The following is a 25265-nucleotide window of genomic DNA, read 5'->3' on the forward strand; positions in this document are numbered from 1 at the left end:
TTATGGTCCACCACTGTTCAGTTGGCTGTAAATAAATGACTCACCATCACACAATTTGCGGAGTTCTATGTCAAAGCTGAAGTGCTGCACACGTGAGTGACAACAAAGATAGACTACAATTGAAGGCTTATAAAAGAACGAAGGGGAGAGTTACACAAAGAACGAAAGAACGATGCACTTATTGAGGCAGCAGAGTGAGATATTGAAAGTGGCTGCCACATATCTCTCAAGTCGCTCAAAGTGACTATTGAACACGGCCTAATGAATCCCGGAGCATATAAAGCAAAGGAGTCACAAATTCAACTCGCATGACAATTTGTGCAAATGTTTAATAATCTGTCCTGGCATAAAGCAGTATTCAATACAAATAGGATTCCTTATTCTTTGCAATGAACAAGATAGTAATGCGGGGGACATTGAACGGCATACAAATTACATTGAGCTCTCAAAGTGAACCCGAGTGCTCATGAGGTAAACACACACATACAGAGAAGTTATTTGCTTTAGGTAGAAAGTGCTAAGTGCACCTGCAAAGTAATGTAGGCAAACTGACAAAGTGCTTGGTGTGGTTTCACCATTGTTAAAAAATATCTACCTGTATTTTCTCCCAACATAGTTGTATTATACGCATATCTACATGGGTTTTATCGAACGTAAACAGTACAAATGCAAAACAAATATATCTTTACAGCTCTACAGAGATCCTGAGACAGAGGATAGGCAATATTGAATGCACACTTTATCCTGCAAGTACACAGTGTAAGGCTCTCGACTCTATCGCACTCAATGCATATTTTGCGAAGTGGGGCATGCCATTCTAATTTTGGAATGAAGGAGAGGATAACATGAAAATATCCACAGTATGGTCCTGGAGGACTGATAGGGATCTGGTCAAAAGTAGTGCACTATATAGGGAATAGGGTGCGAAATGGGAAGTATTAAATGTTTCATCAGTAGCTAGTGAAACAATTGCAACAACAATCGTAAGAGAATGTCGAGGGGCAACATAGTAGCATGTGTTGACCTTTGAGGAAGAGCTGTTTCCTAGTCATGTCATTTGGCATGACAAGGTCTGAGGAAAATCTGTGTTTCACCACACCACACTACGATTAAGTGTGTCTGTTTTTCATCATGATAAAGCAATCCCCAAAAATAACTGCATGGACAAAATCTATACATTGATGAAGCAGGTAGACCAATCACTTACCAATCATTTACTTGCCCTTATTTCACTCTGCAATTGCATTATATGTGTTTTTTACGGTTAACATTTGCATAATAACATAGTATAACATTATTGTGCCAGCTGGCAGAAGTAAAACAAACTAAATCTATCTACAAGCTTAGACCTGAGATACACAGCGCTAGGTGCTGTTCAGTGATAGAATATGAGGTGAACGTTGGGACTCAGGCGCTCTCTGGGACAGATGAGTTCTGAGTTTTCATTGGCATTTCGTCGGACACGTCCACTTTGTTGTCATAAGTAGCATGTTTGTCCTCCTCATGTTGGTACCTGGCAAAGTTGACAAAGACCTGGGGATGAAGACAGGGTGGTAAGAGTAGATGCAGGAGGGCTATGCATGTCACATGCACACACAAATCTGTTCATATGAATGGGTTTCAGTTTAGTTTGTTTGGTTTTCAGAATGATTAAAAATGTCAACTGAAAGTCAATCAACGTATCCGAACTGTTCATTCTAATGACATTCCAACAAAACACGTTTCTATAATGTATCCTTAAATGTTTTACACTCCACTGTGAAACGAGACCGAAGGCATCCTGATAATGATTCCCCCCCCCCCAACAACAATATTTACAACATTGTCTTTATTAACCTTGGTCTGTGTAACGGGGTGGGGAAACAACAGTAAAAGCTTGTATTCATCAGGTAAAGTATCAAGAAAAGAAGGAAGCGAAATAAAGCAAAAAGGCCTGTGAAAGCCACCATATATTTTAAGATATGAAGTGACTTTATATGTATAGGCCTAAGAGGAAATGGGGATGGCCAGATTGTATAACAAATCCCATGTCTCGGATCAACATAACTAATATTACGCCATACTATCTCAGGGAACGAGTGTAGCCACTTAAGCGGAGATTGTTCCTGCAGTGAAACAACAGTTTACAGGGGATGTTTATTCTTCTCCGCCTAGTCCATTAGGCGCTGCCTATGAAGTACATCTTTCTCAACAGTTACAGCCTATAAAATAATGCCACACAATATGCCTACGATCACCTTTGAGGCATAAAACAAGTGCCCTTTTATTTCCTTTGGGCAGCAAAGACAGACAAAAGGAGGAACGATGAAAAGAAACACAAAAAACTTCCACCACCCCTCCTTAGCGCTTCCTCCTCCACAGTCATCTTCTGAATCCCTTGTGGAATCAAGTTCACTCTTCTAACTTCAGCGTCAAAGATAAAGGCCGGACTCTGTTTTCAATCAGCCTGGCGTGTTTCATTTGAGATGAAAGGGGAGGGTTCCACCAATTTTCGTGATCCTTTCTGGTTTCAGATAATGTCAGCCATCTTAATTGGAACTAGAAAGTCTTCGTTCGAGACTCAAGAGAAACGTCAGACGMTACGGTAGGTATGTGATACCTTTAATGGAGGAGGAACCTGGGCATTAGATCCCATTGAAACACACTTCCTGTTAAATTGAGGAGGACTAGGGCTGTGAAGAACCGTACTGCTGTGCTCTTGGGGATTTTGAGATTGACAGACTAAAGTTTAGCAAATGCAGAAGGCTTCCTTACAAAAAAATGGCTGACAAAACTTCTTTCTATAACTTTACCTGTCACGATCGTCTTTAGGTGAAAGAGAGGACCAAGGCGCAGCGTGATATAAATACATCTTATTTTATTAGAAGATGAAAACAAACACTAACACAAACTAGACAAAACAACAAACGACCGTGAAGCTACAAAACGAAAGTGCAGACACAKGCTACTAACGTCAAACTGACAATTACCCACAACCTACCTAATGCCTATGGCTGCCTTAAATATGGCTCCCAATCAGAGACAACGATAGACAGCTGTCTCTGATTGAGAACCATTCCAGGCAACCATAGACTTACCTAAACACCTACACTGAACACAACCCCATGAACTCTACAAAAACTCCCGAGACAATACAACCACCCAAGACGAGACAAACACACACAAACATCCCCCATGTCACACCCTGACCTAACTAAAATAATACAGAAAACAAAGATAACTAATGCCAGGGAGTGACATTACCGTTATGACATCTTATTAAGGAGGGAATGAGGAAGTGTAAAAACAACAACAATGCATTTCTCCATGCCTATCTTCAACCAGCTATCAGGGGATTATTTGAATCTTAACCCCAGATGCCATTGGTTGAATGCTGAGAGGCTTAAAACACTTATGCCTTTAGCCTTCCATATCAGAGTTTGACAGCTCTTTATAAAACGGGTTGTATGGATCCTGGGTGTTGATTGGTTGATATGCGGGAGTGGTGGGCCAACAAAATACCATGACGTGTTAATGTCATAATTCCATTGTCCTACAGCCCAGGCAGGAAATTCATGAACTTAATCTCTCTTAATCTCGCTACTATTTGGTTTGCAACATTCTGGGGTTGACCTGTGCAACAATGTATCATTTTACAATTGTGATCTCTCCCATGCCAGTAGGCTAGCTAGCCCAAGAATAAATGTGGAACTAATAATTCATCATGGAAACCGTAAACACTCGGAATTCCATTCATTAATTTTCAGCGCAGTGCGACCTATTGGATATTTAAGATATATAAGTTCTTGTCTCTCATCATAATTGAATCTCTGCTAGCTACCGACATGCCAATGATTTGTTTAGCATAGCAACGTCTAATGAATAGAATGATTAGAATTAACGACTCGGTCAAAACATGTAAAAGAACTTCAGAATGCAAAAGTTATCCGATGCGGACCTGGAGGCAAGGGAAATAATGGCTGTGAGTGGCCATCGGTGTGACAGCTCACAAAAAAAGTTATTGGCAGCCTAACATGGAGAACAGAAAACGCTGGAGTACCATTTTAGCTGGCAACGACGTGAGTGGGATGTACCATTCTCTGCCAAAGAAGAGGAAGCACTGGTTGCCACCAACCACAGGCCTTGGATTTGCTTCAGGCCTCAGAACAGCCCTTGTTGGGAGTTGTCACACAATCATTTCTGGGTTTTCAGGCAGTATTACTTAACTTCTCTAGGATAGGGGGCAGCATTTTCACTTTTGGATAAATAGCGTGCCCAATTTCAACTTCCTTCTACTCATCCCAAGAATATAAGATATGCATATTATTAGTAGATTTGGATAGAAAACACTCTGAAGTTTCTAAAACTGTTTGAATCATGTCTGTGAGTATAACAGAACTTATGTAGCAGGCAAAACCCCGAGGACAAACCATTCAGAATTTTTTTAAACTGTCTGTTCAATGAGGTTTCATTGGGATACTAGATTTCTAATTGACTTGTTTGCAGTTCCTCCCGCTTCCACTGGATGTCACCAGTCTTTGGAAATTGGTTGAGGTTATTCCTTTGTGTAATCAAGAAGTACGGCCATCTTGAACGAGTGTCACTTGAAGTGTACTTTTTGAGAGAGGCGCATGAGTCGAAAAGTAGCGTCAGTTTGTTGTCTTCCTGTATTGAACACAGATAGTCCCGTCTTCAATTTGATCGATTATTAACGTTTAAAAATACCTACAGTTGTATTACAAAAGTAGTTTGAAATGTTTTGGCAAAGTTTACATGTAACAATTGAGATATTTTGTAGTGACGTTGCGCAAATTGGAAGCTGTTATTTTCTGGATCAAACGCGCCAAATAAATTGACATTTTGGATATATATGGACGGAATTAATTGAACAAAAGGACGATTTGTGATGTTTATGGGACATATTGGAGTGCCAACAAAAGAAGCTCGTCAAAGGTAAGGCATGATTTATATTTTATTTCTGCGTTTTGTGTTGTGCCTGCAGGGTTGAAATATGCTACACTCTCTTTGTTTACTGATGTGCTATCATCAGATAATAGCATCTTATGCTTTCGCCGAAAAGCCTTTTTGAAATCTGACATGTTGGCTGGATTCACAACGAGTGTAGCTTTAATTTGGTATCTTACATYTGTGATTTAATGAAAGTTTGATTTTTATAGTAATATTTTTGAATTTGGCGCACTACATTTTTCTGGATTTTGGCCAAGTGGGACGCTACCGTCCCACCTATCCTAGAGAATTATATACTATAATGTTACATTATATACTATAATGTTCTCTGCGCAAACTATATAATACCCGGAACACATACTGGAACACAATTCCAGGTTGACTACTGTGTATTTGTCAAGGTTGGAAATAATGTATTGTTTGTGAACGCATATAGAGCATTCCATATAGCAGAGCTACGTAAGTGGTCAAAATGTTGTCACCAATAACCCACATGGGAGCAGAGATTGCACTATGCTACATAGTCTTATCCTTTAGTGAATATATTTGATATCCCGCAATCTGCTCAAAGGCATTGGATGTGTGCAACTGTGCATGTAATGTTTTCAAATACTAGCATTTCATACGCCACATGCAGTATTAACATCTCTTCTCCCACTGTACTCACTACAAACATATTTCTCCAATCACCTCTAATCTTCTAAGCATTAGTTTATTATAACTTAGACTTCATGCTCCGGTGCTTGTGACTGACATTTAGTTAATAACAGATGGGTATGGGTATTAACTATGGCATTTGGGTGTTTATTAGATGGCCGCCGACGCGTGGCAAGAAGGACTCAGAGGCGCTCAATTAACCTCGCTGCCATGGCGGTGGAGTCCCAGTGCGCCACACGCGCCACAGTGCACYTTTTAAATACAGGCCACCCCAGTCCACGTCAGCTATATGCTAGTTTGTTCCGTTGTCTTTGAAATGCTCWCTGTAGTGTGTGGTGCAAAAAAATTACTTTACTTCAGGGACGAACAGTAGAAATTGAGGTGACACTTAGCTGTCCATGTATAAGGGACATAGAAGCCGCATCAGTGTTTACTACTCATTCTCAGACACTAGGTAGCCCTTTGTTTTCCATAAAGGGGAAGATACCGTACCTCTGAAAATGTCTAGTGCTCAAGTTGATTGTGTATTTTCAATTTGTGTATACTTAGTTATAGAGAAACAATGAACAAATGGCGGAAAACAACGCAAATGTGCATTTGATCAGGGTTTCCCAAACTCGGTCCGAAAATGTTGTATGCTTTAAAAGCCAGAATGTCATACTAATTTCTGCTTTTCTTCTACTAGAACTCACTGCACAATATTGAGGAAGAGAGTCGTCATGACAACTGCTGATAATCAGCTGAGAGGAGCTCTGTACCAAAATGAAGGAATGGAGGGAATCAACACAACTGTGTATTAGATGACACATTCTCAGTAGGATGAGACTAGCATGCTGATATTTGTTGCTTACTGTATTAGTTTTTACTAAACAGAACATTCTAAATAGTATGTAGTACGATTAGTATGTAGTTTTAGTAAGTAGCAAGCGAGACAGATGTCAGACAAGGCCACTAGGTTGTTTTAGTAAGTTGTAGGCAAGACATTTCGGACACGGAACCGTTCTTTCAATAAAGGCATGAATGCCTCAGCCTTAGAGCCGGATCAATATGAATTGTAGTGTGAGCCAGATCTTACAGGTTGGGGTCTATTTTAACAAACCTACAGCAATGGTCAATCTTAGCGCCGGCGGTAGCGCTGTAGGTTCAGGGGTGTGTCAGAAACATTTTCTGCTATTTTTACAATTATCGGGACACTTGCTGGAGTTTGTGCATAAGGGCTGGGTTTTGATGAATAAACAAGTTGTGGGTGTGTCGAGGCATGACCCCTCACTGGCCAATCAGAACTTGCTCCATGGCGAAATATGTGGTTGTTTCAAGTTCTATGTATTGCCATGGAATCAACTCAAATCCCAATGTTAGTCTGTTATAGTTTGTTAAATGGCTTACAGGAACAAAATAACAAAATGTAGACCTATCTTTGCTAAATACATTAATTTGAACCCATTTGCAGTCCACATTGGTCTAAGTAATTGCATTGCTTCAATAGCATTCACAATGATATAAGGGCAAGGCCTACTGTAAATTGCATTATGGCTGAGCGTGGACAAGCCAAACATTGTCAATAAGCAAGATTAACTTAATTATTGATAAGGTCTAAAAAGAAAACAAATAATTCTAAACTAAACAAAACTTATTTTAAATAGGCTGTCACACTTACAGGCACCTTCATTTCTCCCTGTGGTCATATAATACTAAAACAACGCAGACTATGGAGGGTTTTACGCACATCCTAACTTTTCACAGTAGCTGGACAAAGATCCAATATAAATAGAAAGGGAGAATGTCCACTCACCGTTATACTGCTCCTAAATAGGCCTGTGTTTTATGAACCTACTCGGAAACATCTTACAGATCTTACCGATCGCATTCACACATCTCCAGAAGTTACATTGCAAGCACGCCACGGACGTTGTCACCATCAAACCAGGAAGGTGAATCATTCTAATAAGTTCGCTTGTAATAAAATTTAACGAAATACATGTAATAAAAAAAGACACGCATTGCTGTTGAACCAGCCTTCGTTATAGCAGGCCTAAGGGAGTGCTCGGGTTTTGAAAATATGAAACGGAAAACAAGCAATTTTTACAGGTTACAGATCACTTCTAAATACGAGGTTCACCGGTATTCACAAAGGTTCTCATCTCTCCTTTCATCATGGGCATGGGCACTTAGCCTAAATCATGGAGGGGGTTTTACGCACATCCAATACGGGACCTGCGTGGCTAAAATCATGTGTGCTTGCCTACAATGCATAGATAAAAAGGGTATGTCAGCTGTTTTACTCCTTTCAAAGTGGATATTTGAATATAGCTTTGGTGATTAAGATTGATTTCCTAGCAGTCTTAGGAGCCAAACCCTTTATCGACAGTCTTGACTACTTCGCGATTGCATTGGTCAGAAAATATATATATAACTTCATTGAGAGGAGGGGAGGCTATGCTTGGTTTCTAACCAAATACAATTAAATGGGGGAAAACAGTTTATGTTTATAAATACAAAGTATACAGGCACCCAAAGCACATTTGGCTAATATTGTTCCATGCGCATATGGGCAGTGTGCATCACAGCTGGATAGGCTGAGTTTCCGCTGTCAAATTCATTCCATAACCAACTGCGTTACCGCTAAAAGCAGCTTTTGGTTGGTCTTAAATATCCCTATCAGCGCTTCCTGAAATTAGCACTTTGGATCATGTTTTTAATGACACTCCTCAAATATTTCCACCCTGCCCATCTGTGCGCCAGCGAGCTGATAAGACAGGTAAATTAAAAACCTGGCATTAGGGCTGGAAAATGCCAGTGCGTCAGTTTTTACATGACGAAGTTGCAAACTAACGTGCGTTTGACACTAGTGCCGTCTTAACACCAGCCGAAAATAGAACCCTGTAGGTCAGAGCTCTCCTCAATAAATCACCAGCTGAAAGGTGACTGTCTGGTCTCCGGCCCCATAGGTGTTTTTTTACCCCCTTTGTGTTTTAGTGCAGTGACCTTATAGCCTGCGTGTGATTTTTTATTTACGCTGTGATCTGGTAAATATGCTCCATAGCTGCATTGGCGAACATGTTGTTTTTCTCTTGTTTTCTTTCTTTCTTTCTCTCTTTCTTTCTTTCATTCTTCTTTTCTTTATTATTTTATCTCTATCTCATTCTTTTCTTTCTTTTTTCTTTCCTCTCCTGGCAGGTGCTTTCAAGAGGCTCTCAGGCTGAGGGTTGTTTTTATCTAGGCAGGCCTTCTTTCCCCTCCTTTTCTCCCCAAGGATGAGTGGACKGGTGACCTTTGCTGGGCCCTCTTAAGGTGCTCTAGTCTACCCAGACCCCTCCACTGCTGTGCTAATGTTCATCATTGAGGGTGAGGCACACTCTCCTCTCAGAGGCTTGATTACATCCGATCTCAAGCTTCACACATCCAATTGGAAACGTGAGGTGAGGCAGTTGACATTCAACAGCAAGACTAACAGCATTCAGTGTACAAGTCTTAAAGGAAATGTGTTGTATAGATAATATATGCCTTCATTGCCATAAAAGGGATGGGKAACTCCACTCCTGCAGTGTCTGCAGACGTTCACCCAGCTTTAACACACATGCCAAAAAAAGAAACACCCTCTTGCCCTCCAGGATCAGATTTGCCCTCACCGGCCATACAACTTGATTTGTTGACTCAGCAATGTTAGTGCAGGGAAGGAAMAAAATGCCCTGTGTGTCCCCACAACATAATAAAATAAAATACCATAGAAACACTATAGTATCTCTATGGTCCTCACCCAGAAAAACGACTGAATGAAGGGTTAATCTGGTTACCTGATCCAAAGTGGTCTGGGAGACAGAGTAGTCCTCCACACCCAGCCTCTGCTGATGAGTGGTGAACTGGCTGAAGATGCTGACCAGAGCGCCCTTGCTGAGGGGGAGCTGGTACTGCAGAGTGTTGTGGTGCTTCTCCTTCAGTACGCTACCCGGAAAGGTCTCGTGGACAAACTCCTCCACGGGGCCCAGAGCGGGGGGTGAGCCACCCACCCTCACGATCACAGTGTAGCCGTCCCCGAACCTGAAGAAAACAGACACTAATGAATAAACACATACACATCAATCAAAGCATATGGACAGACAAAGGCACAAACACATAGCTACAAATACACACATCAAGCAACGCACAAAGGCACATGTGCATGCAGACACACACACAGTCACACACACACACGCGCCCTAGCGGTGGTGCCCTAGTGTTAACATAAGCATGTGATAAAAGAAGGAGGGATAGAGGGATGGAATGTAAGAGAGAGTGAGCGAGGGAGGGGGACGTATAATTTATCTTAATTTCCCCAGCTGGTTGAAAGCTCCCGGTGCATGCGGCGAGTCGAGGAGCAGGTGCGTCACGAGCAGCCAAGAGCGGTGTGAGTCGGCACAACCGAGAAACTTGTGAGTTGTTTGTCTCCTGAAGGAATTTTCCTTACACCTCCTTTTCTCCCATCCTTCTCTTCCCCCTCCCTCCCRTGTTTGTGTTTGTTAATAAGGTGCTGACGCTAGGAGCACTGTCTAAGTCCTGAGTTTGCACAAAGCCATGAGTTGGCATGTAGATTTACCCATGATGCTTTGGGTGTACCTATAAGTAGTGGATCATGGTGTGACATGTGGGGTGCATCCAGGCACACAGTTTCTACACAGGTCTGTAAAAATGATCAAATCTTTACAATACCTGGGGAGTTTAATATCATCTGCGTCCCAAATGGTTCCGTATAGGGTGCCATTTGGGACTCAACCGTAGTGTTTAATATCTGGACTATTTAAGTGTTTAATATCTCAGCAATCACATTAACATTATATAACACTCTGTACAGACTGTGCATATGTGGAACACACCCTGTGCTTATTGACGAGGTTGGGGGGTATAGTGTCTTCTCTGTCATCACACTTGAAACACCTTGATATGAGCCATCTTGGCCATCTTAAAGCCGATCCCAATCTAAGGACATATATTTTCAGGGTATGTATACCTCTGCAAAGTCTAATGTCTCAGTCCCAGTATTTATTTATATGTTTACTAAAAAATAAAAATACAAAAACTGAATGCCTCAAAATAATTAGGTAGGAGTAGTAATTAGTTGTTTGGAGGTTATTGTGAATCCAAAATCAGAGTTTTCTGACTCATTATTTCGGGGTCTCTTAAGAATATACAAACAAAGACATTGTGGCACACGTGATGAGGTTCGCTCATTGAATCCATTTGTATTAAGCGTTGCTCATTCATTCCCTTTCCAATTCAGTAACATGGTGTATTTTGACATGAATAAAAAATATTTCCCGATCATTTCACCGGCAAAATATGATTCTCATTAAATGATCCCTCACAGTTGGAATAGGCTACTCTGGACATGTGTTGGTAGTACCCAACTTGCTAACAATCGTCAGGTCGCTAATGGCCTGGTACTCAGGGCTCTATTGTCCCTCTAACCACCCTGACATCAATGCAAATACAACCGAAGATCACATCAAACACTTCATCAAAACAGMATGATGATTTAAAAACTCACTTCACTGTGATGATCAATTTGAAGAAACAAGTTTAACAACAGGTTGAAACTGAGTGGAAAACATGGTCGTTGTGGATGTTGTTTAAAATCCAAACAACGAAATGGACAGTGCTTTCTAAGGTGAAGATTAATTCAAAACAACCATACGCATATTACAGCTTATCCATAKGCATAGGCCCATATTTGACCCCAACAACCCCCCCCCCCACAAAAAAAACGGAATTAAAATAATGATTGTGCCATTACACAATACATAGCCTAATAGCCTACCYCATATTACCCACGGCAGAAAGAAACACAGATTTAAGATGTCTTTGGTACATAATTGGTTTAGCCTATACTCCAAAATTCTACAAATTCTAGTCATCGCCTTTGAGTGTGGACTGTTTTATGCATACTGGATGGACTGGTTACCTAATGCTACGCTCCAACATTTCTATCAATGAGTCTGGGAGAGAACATAGGCGATGCTGTTGGTTCATTGATTGRGCAGGGCGGCTTCCAAAGTTAGCCTACAATTACAGTGCATTTGTATTTGATTTTGAATAGCATAGTAATAGGGCATTTTTTATATTTTCATAATCAATAAGCTGACACATTACCTTTAGCTACAGAATATCTCACCACCATGTGCTTCTATCTCCTCCTCTTTCTCCTTCATTCCTTTCTCCAGCGCAGAGAGAAGGGCTGTCAACAGTGTAATGAAATATGTTATGTTGTGAAAACATGTTACTATCYATGTTTCCGAACAGACTTCACATTTCCCAAATGAAGCACTGGGTAGCTGCTGGAACAGGGTTGGGGAGTCTAAAAGAGCAAGAGATGGTCAGCTCGCTTCACGRCCTTAGGAAACTATGCAGTAATTCGTTTTTTTATGTATTATTTCTTACATTGTTAGCCCAGAAAGTCTTAAGTGTTATTACATACAGCCGGGAAGAATTATTGGAAAAAGAGCAACGTTAACTTATCAACATTACGACCAGGAATACGACTTTCCCGAAGCAGATCCTTTGTTCGGAGCTCCACCCTGGACATTGGTTCTAATCCCAGAGGCCGACTCAAAACAACGTTGTCGCCGCAGGAGAGGCKGACYGAGCGGCCTCATGGTCAGACTTAGAAGGCGAGCACCCCATCCACCGCTTCCGAGCATATTACTCACCAATGTACATTCTCTAGACAACAAGGAGGACGAAATTAGGGCACGAGTTGCCTTCCAGAGAGACATCAGAGATTTTAACATTCTCTGTTTCACGGAAACATGGCTCACTCGGGATATGGTGTCGGAGTCGTACAGCCACCGGGTTTCTTCATGCGTTGCGCCGACAGAAACAAACATCTCTTAGGTAAGAAGAAGGGCGTGGGTGTATGCCTCATGTTTAACGACTCATGGTGTAATCATAACAACGTACAGGAACTCAAGTCCTTTTGTTCACCTGACCTAGAATACCTTACAATCAAATGCCGACCGCATTATCTTCCAACAGAATTCTCTTCGATTATAGTCACAGCCGTGTATATCTCCCCCAAGCAGATACCTCGACGACCCTGAAAGAACTTCACTGGACTCTATGTAAACTGGAAACCATATATCCTGAGTCTGCATTTACTGTATTTAACAAAGCTAATTTGAGAACATTGATTGTTGCACCCGTTCGAGCAAAACTTTGGACCACTGCTTCTCCAACTTCCGCAATGCATACAAGGCCCTCCCCCGCCGTCTATTCAGCAAATCTGACCATGACTCCATCTTGTTGCTCCCCTCGTACAGACAGAAACTAAAACAGGTCGCACCTGTGCTTAGGTCTATCCAACGCTGGTCTGACAAATCGGATTCCACGCTTCAAGATTGCGTCGCTCACGTGAACTGGGATATGTTCTGGGTAGCRTCAGACATCAACGTATACACTGACTCGGTGAGTGAGTTTATTAGGAAGTGCATTGGAGATGTTTTGTTCTCTGTGACTTTTAAAACCTTCCCTAACCAGAAACCGTGGATTGATGGCAGCATTCGTGCAAAACTGAAAGCGCAAAACACCAAATTTAATCATGGCAAGGCGACTGGAAACATGACCGAATATAAACAGTGTAWCTATTTCCTCCGCAAGACAATCAAACAAGCAAAGCGTCAGTATAGAGACAAAGGAGTCTCGAAATTCAACGGCTCAAACATGAGATGTATGTGGCAGGGTCTACACATAATCACGGAATACAAATTAAACAACTTCTTTGGACACTTTGAGGACAACACAGTGCCACCTACACGGCCCGCTACCAAAGACTGTGGGCTCTCCTTCAACGTGGTCGATGTGAGAAAAACATTTAAACGTGATAACCCTCGCAAGGCTGCCGGCCTCCAAACATAACAATGGTCATTATGGCCWAACAATTCTATTTTTGTTTCATCAGACCAGAGGATCTTTCTCCAAAAAGTACGATCTTTGTCCCCGTGTGCAGTTGCAAACCGTATTCAGGCTTTTTTTATGGCGGTTTTGGAGCAGTGGCTTCTTCCTTGCTGAGCGGCCTTTCAGGTTATGTCGATATAGGACTTGTTTTACTGTGGATATAGATACTTTTGTACCTGTTTCCTCCAGCATCTTCACAAGGTCTTTTGCTGTTGTTCTGGGATTGACTTGCACTTTTCGCACAAAAGTACATTKATCTCTAGGAGACAGAACGTATCTCCTTCCTYAGCGGTATGACAGCTGCGTGGTCGCAGCTGATGTTTATACTTGCATACTATTGTTTGTACAGATGATGGATGAACCAGACTTGTGGAGGTCTACAKTTTTTTTTCTGAGGTCTTAGCTGATTTCTTTTGATTTTCCCATGATGTCAAGCTCAAGCAAAGAGGCACCGAGTTTAATTTAGGCCTTGAAATACATCCACAGGTACACCTCCAATTGACTCAAATGATCAGAAGCTTCTTTAGCCATGACATCATTTTCTGGAATATTCCAAGCTGTTTAAAGGCACAGTCAACTTAGTGTATGTGAACTTCTGACCCKCTGGAATTGTGATACAGTGAATTATAAGTGAAAAAAATCTGTCTCTAAACAATTGTTGGAAAAATTACTTGTGTCATGCACAAAGTAGACGTCCTAACTGACTTGCCAAAACTATAGTTTGTTAACAAGAAATMTGTGGAGTGGTTGAAAAACAAGTTTTAATGACTCCATCCTAAGTGTATGTAAACGTCCGACTTCAACTGTATACTGTATTTTATACCATCTATTGCATGCCGCACGGCCATCGCGTGTCCCTATATTTATATGTACATATTCATATTCCATCCGCTTACATTGTGTGTATAAGGTAGTCGTTGTGAATTGGTTAGATTACATGTTAGATATTACTGCACTGTCGGACTAGAAGCACAAGCATTTCGCTACACTCGCCTTAACATCTGCTAACCATGTGTATTTGACCAATAACATTTGATTTGACATGGTGTACATAGTTTGGGAGGAATATTACCTGTTGCGCAGTGAGAGGCTGCATGCTCTTTAAACAGTGGCTGATGTGTTGAGTGAACTAAGTGTTCTTATTCTAATCCCAGACATTTCTATATGTAACGCCGTATGAAAGGAGAGTTTTGATGGTTTCCTCAAAAAAGAGGTGGATGCCAGCCTTCTCCTCCTAATTATATTTATTTTTCAGCTGCTAATATAAAGCATTGCTCCACCATAAAACCGGAGGAGCCAACCTGGCCGGATTGAAAAACGAGACACGAGAAAGCGGCCTCCTTTCGCTATTGGAGCGCTAACGGATGACATGTCTTTTTCCCTCTGTTAAATTAAGAAAAGTCTGATGGGTGAAAATATGATCGCTTGAGAGAACAGCGTATGCAGGAACAGAGCGCAAGCATTTATTTATTTTTAATCAGCCCATATATGTTTTGATTTCTCAGACATTTTGTTGTATCAGGTTTGTATCATTAACAACTAAAGTTGGCAAATAACTCTTAATCTACCYTACAAGACCTGTTTCAAATTACCACTTTTAAGTACAACATACTGTATAAGGGCCTACTGTACTGTAGGTTGTCTGGCTAAGCACCATACCATATGCTGTAAGCTAGTTAATTTAGAAGACAAGATATCCTTATAAGTCCTGTGCCATTATTTTATATTATATGATTTTATAGTAAGAACAATATAACTGAACTTAGTGTTACGCTCGTTGATAGAAGGAGACCAAGGTGCATTATTTAAATGACACCAGAAAAACCATAAAAGGCCAACAAAGAAATAGACAAACTAGAATGCCCACCCAAATCACACCCTGACCTAACCAAATAGAGAAATAAAAAGGCTCTCTAAGGTCAGGGCGTGACACTTAGCTGAATAAAATATAAAGGATATTTTTCCCAAGACAGAGCYAGTGCGCATAGAAGCGGCTACAGTTCCTTCAGAAAGTATTCATACTCCTTGACTCATTCCACATTTTGTTGTGTTACGGCCTGAATTCAAAATGGATTAAAATGATTTATTTCCTCACCCATCTACACACAATATCTCATAGTGACAAAGCGAAAACATGTTTTTAGAAATGTTATGAAAATTAAATACAGAAATATCTAATTTACATAAGTATTCACATCCCATAAGTCAATACATGTTAGAATCATGTTAGAATAGCGATTACAGCTGTGAGTCTTTCTGGGTAAGTCTCTAATAAATTAAAGCTCTGTCAAATTGGTTGTTGATCATTGCTAGATAGCCATTTTCAAGTCTTGCCATCGATTTAAGTCAAAACTGTAACTAGGCCACTCAYGATCATTTAATGTCATCTTTGTAAGCAACTCCAGTGTATATTTGACTTGTGATTTGTGACTTGTGATTTAGGTTATAGTACTGTCTCCCATTGTCTGTTAGAAAGCAGACTGAAACAGGGTTTCCTCTAGGATTRTATATGTGCTTAGCTCAATTCTGTTGATTTTTATCCCTAAAAACTCCCTAGTTCTTGCCTATGACAAGCATACCCATAACARGATGCAGCCATCACCATGCTTGAAAATATGAAGAGTGATACTCAGTGTTGTGTTGGATTTGCCCCAAACATAACACTTTGTATTGAGGACAAAGTTAATTTATTTTGCAGTTTTACTTMAGTGCCTTTAGTGTCTTACAGGATGCATGTTTTGGAATATTTTTATTCTGTACATGCTTCTTTCGTTTCACTCTATCATTTAGGTTACTATTGTGGAGTAACTACAATGTTGTAGATCCATCCTCAATTTTCTCCTATCTCAGCCATTGAGCAACTGAGTTAGGAAGGATGTCTGTATCTTTGTAGTGACTGGGTGTATTGATACACCCATTCAAAGTGTAATTAATAACTTCAACATGCTCAACAGTATATTCAATGTCTGCTTTTTTTATATATTTTTTTACCCATCTACCAATAGGTGCCCTTCTTTGTGTTTGAAATTCACTGCTCAACTACTGAGGGATCTTACAGATAATTGTATGTGTGGGGAACAGAGATTATGTTTTTAATTCATTTGTAAAAATGTCAAAAAATATAATTCAACYTTTAATCCATATAGAATTCAGGCTGTAACACAACAAAATGTGGAAAAAGTCAAGGGGTGGGAATACTTTCTGAAGGCACTGTATTATGTTCTTCTGAAATACATTTTCTTCATATCATAACATTTATTTTCACCTGCCTAAAATAAATCATGGATTTATTGTGATGGTGTATATTAAATAGATTTCTTAGACTTTTTTTAAATGCATATGTTCCAAAGGCTTGTACTTGTGGAGGCCTGGAGTTGCTAAATGTGTTTATGCTAATTAGCGGTCAATTACCGCGAGACCGGCAGTCATTTGCATGACAATTACCGGCTGACAAAATTTCATGACCGCCACAGCCTTATATCCGCTAATTACAATTTTGCATTTTGCTTGGCTTTTACGCTGTGTCTAGTGAGCACAAAATAAGACACTTTACCTTGTTATTTTGTCGTTAGTGCTCTATGACCCGTTGTTTTCTGCTTAATTAATCTCCTAATGTTATATTTACTTGTGGAAATGTCCATTGTGGGCTGTTAAGTGCTACATGCAAGGAAAGGCAGCAATCCCTTAATAGTAATTAGAGATATGGTGAGCAAGCCTCAGCCTCCACTATCTCAGGGGGCTGTGGGAGAGGGCTGTGAAGCTCGGTGGTGGTGAAAAGGCGAATGGTTCCCTTGGGTGGACGGGCGAGTCCTCCAATACAAAGATGGCTACTCGAGGTTGGAAGTGTTCGAAGTACCACACTAAGGCTATGTTTCAATATTCGTACTAGCATACAACTTAGAATCCACGGCCAGTACATTGCTTCATTATAAGCTGTATGCTAGTATAGATATTTGAACAGAGCCTCACAGTACATATTTAAATGTCTGTCGACTCCTAGAGCCTTTCAATGCCAATACATCATTATACCGAATAACAAACCATGGTCGTGTCTGAATATGCGATAATAGAATATTTTATAGAATGTGAAATGTTGAAAATTGAGAATGCTTTAAATGCCAGGATGTCATACTCATTTAGGCTTTTCATGTAGTAGAATTGGATGAATGCTATTGAGGAAGAGAGTCATCTTTTCAGACCCACATGTGTTTGACAAAAGCTCATAATCAGCTGATAATGAAATAAGGTGCTGTATTACATTTAAATAATGACGGGAAACAACATTAGATAGTGCATTTTCAAATTAGGGTGAGTCTATTGTTGCTGCTTATATATTTTTCGTACTGCATACCTGCATACCTTTTTACTAAACAGTACGTTCTAAATAGTATGTAGTACCTAGTACGTAGTTTTAGTAATTAGTAGGCAATGTCCAATTCCCTGTGAGTACAAAGTAGAGTGGACTTCCTTCCATAGTATTTTGAAATAGGCCATCAGTACAAAGTTTGAATGAACAAAAGGCTAAGTTAACAGAGATGCCAGTCTGAGCAGGAGTCTTCTGACATCTCATCAAGCCTGCTTTCATCAAACCCGATTCATCATCCAATCAAGAGTCTGACAAAATCCCCTCCACTTAGCGATGGGCTTGGGCCAGACAGGAAGTCTGCCTGTCTGAAGCCGGTGAGGAGCAGCCGAGCTTCAGAAGTCCCGAGCTCAGCGAAGACGAAAACATTTAAAAAATGCAATAATGGTCGGTAGCGAGAAAGGGTTTCAGGCTTGCATGTGTAGTCAAATGCTTCTTGTTAGCGGTGGTAAAAAAGCGGCTGATCAATTTTCTCTCTCTCTCTCTCGCTTCTCTGCRACACTGTGGCTATAGGAAGAACGGTGTGCTATATATTAATTTCCCCCATTTATACCCTTCCGTTATCTCACCACAATAAGATCATCTCAACACAATAGAAAATGCTAGCATCTTCACTCGTCAATTGTTTTGCCCAATCCCAAATTGACCACTTGTCCCTATATTCCCCTACACGTTATGCACGTGGAGATCTGAGAAYATGAGGAAGGTATAAGTAACATTGAAATAACTCTCTTGCTCAGTGATATGCTCGGCGAATTTTTGCCATACCTATCTATTTCATTCAGATATCCACAAATACACAAGAGTGGGAGCTAGGGGTTGATTTGGGATTGGGTATCTGCCTGTCTGTCTATCTGTCTAGTTGGCAGAGGTTTAAATCTCATCCAACAGTTCATTATTCATTCATTATTCAGACTCGGTCCCTACGAGGGCTGTTACAAGTGAAGCTCCACGGTTTTTCACAGAGCCTCTATATCTAACTTCTCTGATTATACTGGCTCCACTCCCCTCTCCTCACTTCTATCCCTTCTCTCCCCCCTCTCTCTTCTCTCTCCGCTCCCCTCTCTACTCTCCCGACTCAGTTGGAGAGTCCCAAACCGTGTAATTTTAAACAAATAACATCCCGCTTCAGAAAGAGGGGCAGAGACCTGCTGGAGTGCTGTGTAGTGTGGAGCGAGGGAGAGTGTGAAAAGAGAGGGCAGAATAGAGGTAAAAGGTCACCAACTACAACCATACTGTGTCCGGAGGGGTGGGGGGGGGGGTCACACCAAGAGCCTGAGTGGCCGTGCTTTAATCGGGCAGGAAGTCCTTGAGGGGGTCACACACAGAGGTCGCCCATAGGGGTCATCATTGAAGCTCCTCGGTACAGAGAACCCACAGGCAATGGATATGCACACAGCACAGGCATGTTTTATTCAAAACGTACTGTTCACATGAGGTCTGGAATAGACACACACGCACCCGCACACACACACATTCTGCATACATAAACTGCATTCATGAACACACATGCTTTCTCTGGCCGTAGACGATTTTAGATATCTGTCCGTGTGCAAACACTATTAATTACAGCTACGCGCTGATGCATTGTAAACCGTGAGGGGTATTATTTTCCCATCCATCTCAGACACTGACAGTCAGTTAGATAGTGTACTACTTAGCTACAGTGCACCCGAGTCAATCCGCATAGAGAGCGAGAGCAGATTTATTAGACTTTTCAAAGCCAACATCCTTAGATTGATCCCAACTTTTAGACACTCTTATAAAACTCTCCTGCTGCGCACGCCGCATTACCTTAATGCATTAAAGGCACTTTGCAGCTTTCTTTTATATTTTATTTCACTGCTTCCCCTTAAGTAAGGACAAACTAAAAAAAAGTTGCAGCGATGCAGCGAAATATAGCATCTGCTAGCCACATAACCCCTCAATCTCCAGACATATGAATGATGTAACTCACAGGAAAAGAAAAGGTGAAGGTCCCGTTTCCCACGTCCTTCTCGCTTTCCCTGACAAGCTAGTAGGGGAGATGTAGAAGCCCTTTCATTGCCCTGCACTTCATTTCAGTTTATTTAACACCTGGGATCCCTCTGGATTGTAAAAAATATATTTACTACCACTTATTCATCTCCCGGGTTCTCTTTTTGTGCTGGGCTTTCATAAATCCCCCCCCTCAGAAGAATGATTAATTTGAAATGCAACCTGGTCATGGATCAGGTAGGTAGGGAACTCTTAAAGGCAAAACAATCATGAGGCCATGAAAAATGGCACCCTCTTAAAACGTTGTCCGTCCCCTATCTGCGTTAAGTGGGCTCTCTCTGATTTGAATGGGGCTATTTTGGCTAATTTGGGGCCGGATTGATATACAGGGTTGGGTTGTTAAAACAATGCGGCTGTTGGCCAGGCTGCTCCAATGAGAAGGTGGGAAGACAGGTCATCGGTGTGGCCTAAAGAGGGCAGCACAAACAAAGGCTTGAGCAGGTTGGATGAGGTTCCGCTACCACCTGAGAGCAAGGGGGGGAGATGGGGATAGAGAAAGAGATGAGGAGAGAGAGATGAGAGGCAGCAGTGGGGAGTTGATGAGAGGGAGATGGGAGAAGGGAAGATGAGAGAGAGATGGGGAGAGAGAGACAGATGAGGGGAGAGAAAGAGAGAGAGAGAGAGAGAGAGATGACAAGAGACAGAGATGAGGAGAGAGCGATGGAGGGAGGGAGAGAGATGGGGTGAGAGATGGGAGAAGGGAAAATGAGGGGGAGAGAGAGATGGTGAGAGAGAGATGAGGAGAAAGAGAGATATGAGAGAGAAAGATGAGAGAGAGAGAGAGAGATGAGGGAGAGAGAGAGATGGGAGAAGGGAAGATGAGAGATGGGGAGAGAGAGATGGGAAGAGAGAAAGAGATGAGGAGAGAGAGATGAGGAGAGAGAGGAGAGAGAGATAGAAAGAGAGAGATGAGGAGAGGAGAAAGAGATGAGGAGAGAGAGAGATGGAGAAGAGATGAGAGGAGGAGAGAGAGGAGAGAGATGGGAGAGAAGAGTGGGGAGAAGAGAGAGATGAGGAGAGAGAGAGAGAGAGAGATGAGGAGAGAGTGAGATGGGGAGACCGAGAGCTGGGAAGAGAGAAAGAGATGGGGGGGAGAGAGAGAGAGGCAGCAGGAGGATAGATAAATACGGGTAATGTAGCGAGATGTTTGGAGGAGAGGAGGATCAGTGGGGGTGAGGTGGGCTAGCGTGTATTACACATTCGCTATAGGGGGTCAAAATGTGAGAGGCACCTGTGGCGAGATTCCACACTCTCTCTCAGCAATGGGAGAAGGAGAGGGTGMAGGAGAGAACATGTCGCACTGCCCACCATGCAGGTCAGTCACTAATGCGACAGCAGTACACCACCTGCCTCGCCGCCCCCCCCTCCCCCCAGTGACACGCTGATGGAAGTTTCCACTCCAAATCTGCAACAGCTTGGGTATTAGGGAGACGTTGCGTACACACACACCTCCCTCGCCACATGGCGGGGAGCATTTACATAAACAAGCAGGAGAAAAGCATGCTTCCAATGTGAATAGATTACGTTGCAGAGTGGTTTGCACAGCTTGACTTCAAAAATGGTTGATCAAACACTCGCCCCCCCGTCCCCTGTCCGTCCGTCTGTCCCGTTTCTCTGTCATTTCATAGGCGCACGTGGCAGGGGGAAAGAGTGGAAAGGAAAACAGAGACAGTCATTAAAGGCCCAGTGTAGTCAACAACTCGATTTTCTTGTGTTTCATATATATATATTCCCACACTGTTCGAATAATGCTGTGAAATTGTGAAAATTATGAAAATGGCCTTTTAGTATAAGAGCTGTTTGAAAAGACCACCTGAAATTTCAGCCCGTTTTTGGTGGAATAGAGTTGGTCTGCCTGGTGACACCACCAGGTGGTAAATTAGTTAATAGACCAATAAGAGTTCCAAACCTCTCTGCCAATAACTGCTGGTTTTCAGTTTTCCCCTCCCCACTCAGACCACTACCTGACAGTCCAAGTAAAATTCTTGCTTGAGAAATTGCACTTTGCTGAGAAGCAATTTTGTATTATTTTTTAAGAGCAGTAAGGTTTTTACACAGAAATGATTTGATTTGGATATCAAAACGGCTGCATTGGACCTTTAATTGCCTTTTTAGTCATTAACGGCCCCACACCTCATGAAACATTAATTACACAAAAGAGAGAGTGACGCTTATTAATTTTTAAGTATTCACTGTGTCCCAAGAACTGACCGATAGCAATTCACTACAAAAACTCTCGCGACCCAAAATTACCAAACAAAACACCTGTAACGTACATTTTTTCCCCTAACTGCTTTAATCTGTGGAGTGAGTGATTACACTAGACTAAATCATGGGTTAACCCTTTTAGCACCTCCCTCTTCCCACATCCCCTATCCATACAGTGTTGTTCATATTGAAGACAGTCTTGTTCTCCCTGAGGACAGGAAGTAATTGACAAAGAGGATCTGTCAATTATGGCTACAGCTGGGAGGGACAGGTAAGCACATAACTCTCCTCCTCCCATCTCTCGCTTCCCTACTCTCTCCCTCTCTTTTTCTCTCTGCCCTCCCTCCCTCCCCCTCTCTCTCCCTCACTCTTTCACTCACTCCCTCCCCTCACTCACTCCCTCTGTCTCCTCTCACCCTCCCTCTGTCTCTACCCCCACCCCACCCCCACACACACACCCTCTCGCTCTCTCTCCTCTGATTTAACGGCCACGGAGATTATATGACAGCAAACCTCTTGATGGGAAATATCCTTGACATCGTTGCTCAGACCTAACATACATTCGCCCCCCCCCCACCTCCCACTTCCACTCCTCCCGCTCTGACTTGATTTTTTTTAAACTACATCATGAAATAGGGGAAAAACAACATGGAGCTAATAAATAAATAAACATAATAAATAAAGCATCCTATATGGAATAGTACTACATTTCCTCTTTAATCTGACACAATCAAAGACTGGAATCGATAGCAGTGAAACGGCCACGTCAGTTTGCTATATTACAACAACAATGACGTTACTTAAAACATCCAGCACGTTTTTTGTTGTCATGGCACGTGTGATAGCACAGCAGATTATGTACTACAATTGCTTTTACCACGATGCTGCATGAGATGCTCATTTGCTCAAAACAAAAACAATAGCAAATGCCTGGGGTGGCCAGTGGCCCTTTTTCGCCTATCGTGGATCACAGCTTTAAAGCAAGGCCAACAATCATGTCAAGAGAGGGCTAGGGTTGGTTGATCTATTATGGCAAGGCCACCTACATAAAATAGCACGGGGGATAGTTAGAGCATAATGTTCTTGAGAACCGCCAAGACAGAACCACCTCTGATGATGTATGAGGGTTAATAGATTCCCTTTATAAGTGTGCTGGTTTCATAGAATAGAGACAAACCTTAGATGGCATCATGCCTTAGAGGTAGGTAAGTAGCCTAGCAGTTAAATGTGTTTGGCCAGTAACCGAAAGATCTCTGGTTCAAATCCCTGAGCCGACTAGGTGAAAAATCTGCCGATGTGCCCTTGAGCAAGGCACTTAGCCATAGCCGCAGGATGTTTGGGGGAAAGGGGGGTGGGATGCCCATGCTACAGACGGCTATATCAGTCCGCTATACACAGTCCCAGTGCACTACTTTTGTGAGAAGAAAAAAATTAAAGGATGTATTCATTATTTATTTATTATTTATTTTTCAAGGGAGCTGCAGCACCCCTACTGTGGCTATGCACTTAACCCTAACTGATCCTGTAAAGGCAAAATGTAATAGTGTTTTTGTATGTCACTCATTCTGCAGGGCTTGCGTATAGGTTGTTATACACTGCTTTTGGAATTTGACATTGAGAGCAGCATTAAAGCTGTGGCCTATGGCCTAGTGGCTAGTGACACTGTTGAGGCCTCACCTGCTCTTGAGATGCTGGATGCTGCCCAGACACTTGAACTGTCCATTCACCATGATGGCCATGCGCGTGCACAGGGCCTCACACTCCTCCATGCTGTAAGAGACAGAGAGAGACAGAGAGACAGAGAGAGAGAGAGAGAGAGAGACAGAGAGACKGAGAGAGAGAGCGAGAGCGAGAGAGAGACAGAGAGAGAGGTTTAATTGTGTACTATAGGACTATAGAATTTTAAGTTTATGTGAAAAGGTGTTGACTCTATGCAAACATTAGTCAAAAGATTTGCAGACCTGAATCAAGAGTTAGTAAGATAAGCATTTTTCGGGTTTGGTCGTCAACAATGTCCTCTCTGCACCCATAGGGCTGACTAATGACCAATGTTCAAGCTCAGCCTTTTTCCTTATTTGAAGGTAATAAAACAAGAAACATTTGGTCTGTCTTTGAAATATGCCTGCCGCATCCACATTTCGCCTGCTCTGTGGTTAATACTGCAGACAATGGATAACTTTTAGCTGAACAATTATTTTCTCCGGGATTCGCTTCACGCTGTACGTTTAAAGGCGCGACGGAGTGGGCGTGAGACAAGGGAGGAGAACATCTGTACATTTTTGTATTATTTTGTGTTTCTTTGAGTTTCAGGAGCCATTTTGGAAGCAGACAGATTCATTTCTTATTGAGGTGGAGGCTTTGTATTGCTTTGCTGAGGGATGGAGCAATTAGGATTATGACGATGTAAAACCTGCCGAATGCGCGACTCGACAAACTAAAGCACCTGGTTGGGATATGGACGATTGAACGCAACTGAGCTGTGTTCCCGCTATTGCTAATATAACAAATGTATTTTGTTTCTCAGAAAAACAACGCAATATGGAGTGGTGTTAATGGATTCACAAACTAAACTGTACAAAGAGTTTTGCACCACCCGCTTCCAACAGAAGATTTGAAAACAATATTGCAGGTTGGAGAGAGAAAACATTGGAGTCACGAATAAACATGAATGTAGTGAAGTACTATCTATAATTTGCGTATGAAGACATACGCAAATTAGACGATCAACAATAACTTTAAACGATCAACAATAACTTTCAAGGAATTTTCATTTGCTCATGGTTTTTGAAGGACACAGCTCAGAAATGCCTGAATTAGTTTAGCACTGCTTTATTACCTTAGCATAATCCCAAAAACATATGTTGCAAGGACGTGAAGAAGTGTTGTCTTGCTAGTGTTTTGCTAATGTTTTCAACCTTGCGAACGAGAACCCAATAGTAAAACAGAAAAATGCAATTCAGAGCCACACTCACAAATCTCAAGTTAGAATCGGGCCTTAAAACTGTAAGAATACGTACCTGTGTGATGTTAGGATGACCGAGCGTTCCTCTTTGATGACACTCAGGATACAGTCCCACAGGAAGCGTCTGGCTTTGGGGTCCATCCCTGTCGTTGGCTCATCCTACAGTAA

The 25265-nt window shown here is 41.8% G+C and overlaps 1 pseudogene; it reads right to left on the minus strand.

The window, feature by feature from the left end:
* Positions 1 to 314: 314 nt before the first annotated feature.
* The window catches only part of LOC111980748 (phospholipid-transporting ATPase ABCA1-like), a 134562-nt pseudogene continuing 109611 nt past the window's right edge, over positions 315 to 25265 (minus strand).

The sequence above is a fragment of the Salvelinus sp. IW2-2015 genome, linkage group LG3 (assembly GCF_002910315.2).
Source record: "Salvelinus sp. IW2-2015 linkage group LG3, ASM291031v2, whole genome shotgun sequence".
In the NCBI taxonomy this organism is placed as follows: domain Eukaryota; kingdom Metazoa; phylum Chordata; class Actinopteri; order Salmoniformes; family Salmonidae; genus Salvelinus; species Salvelinus sp. IW2-2015.